The following is a 9804-nucleotide window of genomic DNA, read 5'->3' on the forward strand; positions in this document are numbered from 1 at the left end:
AATCAACTACCAATCCCTGGAAGTACGAGTGTTACAGTACAAAATGTACTGACAAGAGCAATGGGCTACACTTCTGCACTGGCATTGTCTGTGTATTCTACTTGTTGGTAAGATTAAATATAGATCTGATCTTTTTTAGTAAATGGTGGGCGAGGGCGATAAGATGTAGAATGCTACAAAATGAACCAATCCCTCTTCCCATAATACAAGAGTGTTTTAAACACTGGTGTACTGTACAAAACGTTCTTATATTATGGGACGGAGGGATAGCTGTTAATGTAAGTACAGTGATAGACCACGTTCAGTCCTTACAAGAGGACTGCAGAGCTAAACCTCCTCAAAAGCATTGGGTTGATTCTAAATTTGTGTAAGAGTCCATACAGATCTTATAATGTCCACCAAATGGGCGATTACGAGGCTAACATGTGCAGTGATGCTACATAATCAAACAGCTATGAATTAAGTATGGTCATACATGACAAGAGGTACTCACGAGAGCAATGCAGTGTGCAGTATAGTTGCGAGATTCTGTGGTCCCTTGAGAAAGAATGTTCTTCTGCTAACAATTTTCGTACAAGTGAGACATTAAGGCAAATGCAGAAATGTAGTTCAAATTGTGATGTGATATCATAGACAGTACCTTACGCTGCAGCCGAGACCAATGTGTAACAAGATTATTCCAGTCACCGTCGGATAAATGTAGCACCGGAGACTTTACAGAAATTTCGTTCAGAGGCTTGCCATTGAAGTGTGCTTGCCTCAGGTAGGAACGATACTTCATCAACGAGTGCTTGAAAAGCGCAACCAACTCTTGCTCGTCATCACAATCCAGTTTGCTCCTCGCCTATTTAAAAGAATGAAATCTTGTGTCTTCTGTCAGCAGAAACATATGTAGTAATGACCATGAATAACATTAGTACATTACTTACGCGTAAGTTGCGGAGGAAGACTGGAAATTGTTCTGTGTCTGCGGTATAATCTTTCCATGAAGGAAAGATGCGCACGAAGTTCCTGACAACAACATAAGCTTCGTCTTCTAAACTGGGGAGAAATGGAACAGGGGTCCTATTTGCTGCAATTGGGGCTCTCTCTGGTTCGAAAAGGGATTTGGCAGCTGGATTTGGTGTACTCTTTGCTGGAATGGGGGTTTTGCATCCTACAGCTGGTGCTATGTCAACTGGCATAATCATACTGTTTGCTGCAGTTGAGGTCTGCTGAGTTGGGGCATCAGAAATGACCAGTGTAGTTGGGCTAGAGTCTGCTAGAGTTGGGGTATTTTGTGGGTCAGGTGATATTGCAACTACACCTAATGGGCTATTTGATTTATCAGGTGCCACTACCTTTTCCAAATACTTTGCTTGTGCTCCTCCGTGATCAGCAATCGCCCTCTTACTTTTGAACGGCTGATACACAAGAACATCATTTGAATTGATAAATATGGTACGATGACAGATGGAATATGTACTGAAAATGGATAGGCAGGGCGTATTCACATACGCGATGTGTAAACTAAGCTAATGGCAGTTCAACAAAGTAGAAGCAATGTAAAGCATCAATTGCAAGATATGTGCGAGCAATGTAACCTTGGAAAGTTAGAGCAAGTACCTTGATGGGTGAATAAGATAGGGCATCTTCCTCTGACTCCTCCACTAGGGAGCTACATTGACTTAGGTCTCCCTCTAGCTCAGAATCACTGTTAGGATCATATTCTGAGCATGAATCTGTAGGTGGAGAGCGTTTGCATTGCATTGCATCAAGACTTGATTTCAGTCCCTTAATGCCAAGTTTGACAACCATGGTATTGTTCTGCTTTATTCTTTTCATGCGCGCAAGCTCATAATCATTATCATGCTGTTCAGAATCTGAGATTCATGAAAACATAAAAAGTAGTCAGATTATCTATGGAATACATCACGGATTCAACTCGGGGAGTGTCTCCCTATAAACCCCTGCATATGCAAAGTTCACCTCCCCAACCGTGCTGACCAGACCACACATGGAAATACAAACCCCTTATGTCTCTATAACAGGCAGGCACACATTTCAAAACTGAAGTAGGAACATTAGAATGATATGAAATTCATATTTGAACAAATAAACTAAGCAATTATGAGTGGCGTAATGTTTAGCTTCAAGGGTGGAGTGTTGGTAGTGCGACACAAAGCAAGTAGGCAGATTGTATTCCATGTAAAAGATTGAAACCTATGTAAAAGCTGGAAATGACACTTGCTTTCTATACAATGCAGTGTTCGTTACCCACACATGATGGAAGAGATCACATAGAGAAATACTATTCACTCAGGTCTACGATTCCAGTATTTAGAAACAGGGTGGTCCACCCTAAAAGAATATTGACAACAAATATGACAAGGCAAGCATAGATGTAGTGAATCAATCATTTACTTGTGAGCTTATTAGGACAAGTATGCAGAATTGTAACTGCAGTAAGAGACCGTCCAAAATCTGAATGAAGAAGTTTGTCTAGCACTTATTGTTTGCAACTAATCGACGTGAATAATTGGATATTATATCGAATGAGTAAGAAAGACAAGTAAAATTGTCAACAAACCTGGCTTGCAGTAGTAATCTGGGTCAATGTCACTACGACCAACAATCCAAAATGACCAGTTTCTGTTCTGAGGGCTGGAATTTTGAAAACCTTGTGAACTTTAGAGGTACTAAAGATTACCGAAATACATCTGAACCATTAAGTGTAGGTAGCACTGAGCACACAACAAACCCTAATGACAGTCCTGCCTAATGAGTAATGAATCAATTATAAAATGGGTGATGAGGAGTGGCTGCTGAGTCTTGATGACGTATCTCAGGATAAATCGGGTTGGCTTGGTGGGTGCTACACGCCTGAGCCCTGAACGGACTGGGAAGGTAGGCATGGCGGCGCGCCCGGGCAGCGGTGACGCTGTTGGGCGAGCGGCTCCTGGCCTCCTGTTAGTCCAGCGTCTCCTCCTAGAGTCATGCCGTCTGGGGACGGCAAGTTGCCGGCGAGGCAGGCGGCTGGGGGCGAGTAGAGATCGGAAGCGCGCAGCAAAACAGAGGGGAATCGGGGCCTGGGATGACCAAAAATCCCAGGGTGGGCCGGCCCACCATGGGCACCCTGTAGAGATACACACCCGAGCGGCGAACATGCATTTTCGAAACTAATTTAGCAACATTTAGCTGACTAATTAAACAACTCTGTTTCAATAATATCAGATTTGTATTAGAACATATAAGCTTGTTTAGCTTGATGCATGGAGCAGTGTTATTATGACACGAAGCACGTATTCTGATCGTATAGTGATCATAAAAGGGTGGAAACTGTAAGCATATTTTTTTTAGCAAAAGAGGGGTTTCCCTCCGATTTCTGGTTGAGGGGAACATATAAGCACGTATTTTTTTTAGCAATAAGAAACCACCACAGAACCAACATGATCAATTAAACCCTAAGCATGCTCAATTAAACCGTATTATGGCTGTGCCATGGCAGATTTGAAGCTGCAAATCGGAGAAATGATATTTAGCATCCATTGTTTGCTTCGAACTAAGAACTAAATTCTAAGAGCTGAAAAGAAAGTAGAGCAACCAAGTTAAGATCTATTTTCTGGTTGAGATCAAAAAGTTGAGGAGATATGAAGTACCACCTCTCTTGCGGTGCCGTGTAGGCATCGGGGGTGCGATGGCTGTCGGTGGCGTTGAAGCAGATCTGCGATGGTAGATGGGTGCATCGGGGGATAAGTCCCATTGCGGTGCAAGAGAAGGTCGTGTGAGCGGCCCCGGCAAAGAGGACGACAACGCCGATGAAGCGAGAAGACGCTATGCAAGGCTATTGGTCCGTCGCTGTGGATGAGAAATGTCCATCTCTAGCAGTGGACGACGCGGTCTTGGTAGGCGCTCCGGTATGGTGGAGGACGGTGGCGATGGATGTGGTGGAGGACGGCGGCGATGGATGGGGTGGCGGACGGAGGCTGGTGTGGGGATGGGGTGTTCTAGCACGGACGGTGTATGAACGGGAAATGGAGGGAGAGGTATGGGGAACCATGTTTTTGGGGCGCGCCTGTCTGAAATATGGGAAAGTTATGAACTTAGCTCCCATTTAAAATTTGGACGTCTCGTCGGTTGGGGATAGGACGGTAATCTCGCATCTCGCCAATATTTGCCCAGAGCGATTTCGGGCGAGGAGAGGGTGGTTGGCGCCCATGGTTGGCGCCCACGGTGTACGAACAAGGCTGACAGGTAGGGCGGTTGTGTCATGTCTGAGTGAAGTTACAAACCTGCCCCTATTGAAAATATTTTCCTACATTGATTTCGGCTGAGTTGAGTTTGTTTTGCCGCCCACCGTGTATGAATGGGGAATGGAGGGAGAAACAGAGGTCTTTCGGACGAGCTTGAATCAAATGTGTTTTGCCGCCCATGTTTGACGCCCACCATGTCGGAATGGGCTCAGAGGTGGTCGTGTCACGTCTAATTGAAGTTACTAACCTACCCCTATTTAGAGCAGTGGAAGTTGGGCCGATGGATTGTCCGTGTAATGGGTAGATGGTAATTTCCATCTCCCAAACACTTGGCTTCAGGCAGCCGGCGTGGGAGTGGACATTTTGCAGCTTCTTTCGAATTTTGGGACAATAAGCATCCACGTTTACCCTGGCAACTAAATTCGAATCCATTTTGTATTCCTATATGAATCTTTAAAAATCGTTCTATGTGTTTTTATATATCTTCAAAAGGACGACAAAGATGTATTCCACTGTCATATATGAATATGGTTTACAAATGCCGATACTCAAATTCAGAAACTAGTATCCAGTTTAAGGTGGATTCAAATATTTGGAACACTTCATGTCCAACTCAAATGTCACACGCGGCATAATGTGTACTCCCATTTAGATATGTACACAAGCGATGTATCAAGATTCAGATACCGAGCCAATCAACCAAGAATGTACAGAACTAATAGACATATACACACTTATAGAGTATATGGATCAATAATATCAACTAACATACATAATCCAGGCCGCTGTACTTTTTTTTGGCTACAATAGCATCTTTTTTTAGCCAACATCTCAGCCCTTTTCGATGCGTGCCACTTATGGTCCATCTATACTACTACTATTGCTAATGCACATTCAGCCCGATTGGCATATTTGTAGGTCTGGCACAGCAATCCAAATGAAATGTCTCTGAATCTTATCAATTAATACAGACTTGTGCTCAAATAAAATTACAAACCAAAAAACAAAAAAATATATTACATGATCTCTAAAACAAATGGTTTGATTGATTACATGAACAGACAACACAAAGGTTATTCAACTATGGAAAGAACATTTCACCTATTGTCGGGGAAACTGATCCACGAACACCTATGGGACCGGCGGACCGAGCCCCTTTCGGTTCGGCGGGGGGCGGAGGTCGCACGAAGAGCAGATCGAGGCGAAACACACGAGCAGTTTACCCAGCTTTGGAGCTCTCCGGAGAGATAATACTCCTACTTCTGCTTGTCTGATTATATTGTGTTCTTGCTCTAGAGAGCTAAGTGTTTTCTGGCTTTGAGATGATCTGAACCTCTCGAACTCGCTGAACCCCTCTCTACGTTGCGCATGGGCCTGCTTTTATATGCTCAAGGGGTCACCGACAGGTGGCAACGCAGAGAAGGGTAAAAACGTAAAAAGAGAGGTAGTTGGTACAGTTACTTGCACAGTGTACTCTACCTAACCCTGACGGCAGGGGACAAGGGCATTCAATGCTCGTCTGTATCGCCCAAACAGTGCAGAAAAGGACCGTTAGGGGCGCCACCGTTTGCCACGATGTCTATCTTGTCAGCGTCGCATGCCTCCGCGCACCGCTGGCTGCACAGCCCTCCGCCACGCGCGCCTGAAGAGGCCCCCAGGGCGACACGTTGGTGGATGCGCTGGAGCATGGGCGCAGAGTGGCCGCTTGCCGCGGCAAGCGCCTTGCCGCGGTCATGGTCTTGTCGCGCCCGGAAGCTTGTCGCTCGCCGGGCCTTGTCGGGACGCATGGTGCGTCGCGGCAAGTTCCTTGAGATGCCACGGTTGGCCTTCCCGACAAGCTCCTCTTGCCGGGGCCTTGTCTTCTTGACTTGAACACTTTGTTCTTGAACGGCTCTAAAGGAGCCACGGAGTATCTTGGCGGTCACCCGGCAAGCCCTTGCCGTGGGGCGCTGCAACTGCCCGTGCACAAGTTCGGGGTACTAGGGTACCCCTATTCTAGTACACCGACACCTATGATTTACCAAGTAGGAATTTAATTTCCTTTTTTCCTTCAGGACCTTAACAATCTGGTCAGTCTCAGCTTGCTTCGTTTTGAAATCCACCAAATATTTAATGGTTGTCTTGAGTACTGCTTGTGATTGTGTTGTTTGCTTCCTCAACATGTCAACTTCATCTCTAAGTGCAGAAGCAGAATCTCTTTCTACCACTAGTTTAGCCTCTAGAGCATCAGCAGTTGGCAATTCATAATGCACGATTGGGCCGGTGCCACTGCTGTGGGATGATGCAACGTCCATGGGGACCTCGCTCTTTGATCTTGGGCTAACCTGTTTTCCCATTAAAGTTTTGATTGGATTCAGAAAAGTTGAAGTTAGCAAAACATCTCAACCGGGAGTTATAACAGCAAACAAGTTAAACAAACAAGGAATTAAAGAGTTTCAATTGGATGCTGAAAAGTACTCCCTCCGCCCCATAATGTAAGACGTTTTTTAACACTATGCTAGTGTCAAAAAACGTCCTATATTATGGGACGGAGGGAGTAGTTATTAACATCATTGTAACCCGCTGTTGCAGCAGCAAAGCAGTTAAACAAACAAGTAGATATTTAAGTTAAGGCAAACAACTAATTCTTAACAGTAAGTATCAAACACATAGATATGCGCAGCCTACAATATGATTAACAGGTTGTGCCATTATGTAATCAGTAGCAAACTAAATTAAGCCAAGCAACGTAATTGAAATTTTTTGCAATAAATGGCTAACTAAAATTCCGAGAAGCAGGTAACTGAACTTACGCTAGTTCTTTGTACAGGCACACTACAACTTCTTTTTCGCTTACAAGGTTGTACAAAGGAGTCCATGGCATCAATTGCTTGGATACGCAGTCCCAATACTTCTTTCTTCCCACACTGCGTGGGTAAGTCAAATGGTTAATCTGGTAAGATGGTGCGTCCTTGCTATGTTATATGAGGACGTGTAGTCAGACTAGTTGTAGACAAACACATCACACTGGCTTTTACTGTATATTTCATGCGATTACTTTTGGCATATCGAGATCTAAGCAATCTACAATAGGATGAAAAGACAGGCATCCTTCACATTATTCGCGAACTCAGTTCATAGAAACAAGCAATTCAACCATCCTGTGGGTAAATCAAAAGCGCCACTGGAATATTTTTCACTATCCAATCATACATGCAAAAAGGGGCGACGCCACCATAGGGGCTGGTATGGGCGGCCGCCTCAGGTGGCTGGAAAGTGTGCACCTAGTTTGAGTCGTCCAGGTTGGCCCACGCTAGTTTTGTTCGTCCCAACACATGAGCAGGCAATGTAAAAAATGAAGAAAAATGTTTCAATTTGGATGGGCCAATAACATAAGTGCAAGGCAGGCCCTATAGCAGGCTCATGGCCCAAACGGGCGCCTCCCATATCGATCGACAGCAGGAAAAATCCCAATTCATTCGCTCCAGCCTCTAGTCTGGTTCGCTCCTAACCTAGCCGCTGCTGGACAGACCGACACAGCACTTCCTCACGCCCTCGTTGGAGGGCGGTCGCCGGGCTTCAAGCGAACGGAAGGACAAGAAGATGAAGATCCAACCCTGGGTGTAGCCTGCGTGGGAGGCAGCTGCGGCAGCACGGGCATGGCATCGAGCTTGCGCAAACGGACAGTCGCAGCTTGCAAGAGTAGCATGCGCAACGAGCAGGTACATCACATCCCTGATTATATCTAATTCAACTCTTCAATTTCTGGCCAATAGTTAAACCTGACGGTGTTGTAAAACTGCTTGTATGTAGGGAATCTATGAGAAAATGAAACCAATTTCTACTTATTTTATAACTCCCCCAATCAATACCGAACTGACTGAATCTGATGTATCTAATCAAGTTTCTGGTGCAAACATACAAGCTCATGTTGTTCTTGAGCCTGAAGTGTCTAATGAACAGACTGCTAATGAAGGATTTCATGCAAACATTTTACATGCTCCTAGTGATGAACATATAGTGTCTAATGAGGGATCTAATGCAAGCATTTTGCAAGCTCATTGAAGGATTTAGTGTCTAATGATGATCTACTATGTTGAGAGAGACAGAGATTTGCACGCATTGATGACAAGCAAATTATAGTGCATTTTCATAGCTTGAGGAAACGTCGAGGCCATCTACCAGAAAGTCCGTGTATCATGACAACATAGCATAAATACTTTTCTAATCTGTTGTTTGAAACTATTGGCATACTTGTGCAGGATAGATATATTGATATGCAGTTTGTGCACTGGTTATACGTGCAATTACACTTTGATAATTTCAGCCAGAGAACGAATAATTCAGGCAGGTACAGACCATGTTTGTAGTCCTTGTACACCATGTTGCATTTTGTGTTTTTTGCTGCTTGCATCATTTAGTGTTTATAATCTGAACTACTTTGGATCATTAGCTGGTTTTCGAAGTGCATCTAGCTTCACATTTCTCGGGTTATGTTGATTTCCGGAGTGCAAGTGCCTTCGTATTTTTTAAGTTAAATGTTCGCCCCTGGTAACTTGAATTCGTGGATCAGCCACTGCACACAAATCATACACGAATGCCAGTACGAATTAAATGAAATGCAGGGACTTACACTAGCTCGTTGTACAGGCTCGCTGCAGCTCTGCTTGCGCTTGGGATGTTCCATGTACAAGTCCATGTTACCACTAGCTTGGATGTGCAGGCCTTGTGCTCCTTGCATCCCCCTCTGCATTTTTGACACGGCGAATGGTTGACCAAATAAGAGGAATCGACCTTGATGTTGTACCGGAGGATAGATACTTACAAGGTTATACGGGTGTGCAGAATGTGTACCAAATCCCGTAGCCCCGTCATGCTTCGCTAAAAAATGGATTTGCTTGTTTCAGATGATATCTCCAGAAGAAATAAGAGTTAAAGTCAGAGTTGCATAGGCGTGTAAGCTAAGAGAGCAGTGAAAGGATATCCAAACATCGTCGGAACAGTGCACAAGGGAGTGATGTGTGGATACCTAGTTCGGGCCGGCGTTTGGGCATGCTCGCCTAGCTAGAGTGCGGGTCACTTCAGAGCCGTTGAGCGTGATGCGCTGGTGTTGGCTGGCCGCACACGGATGCAGATCTTGAGTGGCAGCGGAGCGCTACGATGCGGTGGACGAGACCGTTGGTGAAGCCCCAATGACCTCGGGGGGCGGAGGTGTGACGATGTGCTCGGTGAAGTAGCCCCGGTGAGTTGGGAGATGACATCGGTGAAGCGCACCTGATGCGGTGGAACTCGGTGTTTGTGAGGCATGTCGGTTGCGGCGGCCGACCTTGTGGAGAGGGCATAGATGAGGTAGCTCCGGTGCAGTGGTGAAGCGCGACAAGCGTCTTCGTCGTCGTCGTCCGGCACAGAGGTGGGGAATGGTGGGGAAAGAGACGAGACGAGGGGCGATTCGAGGGATGGCGGCAAATTAGGGATTTGAGCAATCTGGGCACGGAAGGGGACGTGGAGAAGAGAGATTTTGCAGGGCTGGAATTGGGGCCGCCAGATATTTCAATCCGAAACGTGGAAGCGCGAACTTATATTGTCGTCGTCC

The sequence above is a fragment of the Triticum dicoccoides genome, chromosome 2B (genome assembly GCF_002162155.2).
Source record: "Triticum dicoccoides isolate Atlit2015 ecotype Zavitan chromosome 2B, WEW_v2.0, whole genome shotgun sequence".
In the NCBI taxonomy this organism is placed as follows: domain Eukaryota; kingdom Viridiplantae; phylum Streptophyta; class Magnoliopsida; order Poales; family Poaceae; genus Triticum; species Triticum dicoccoides.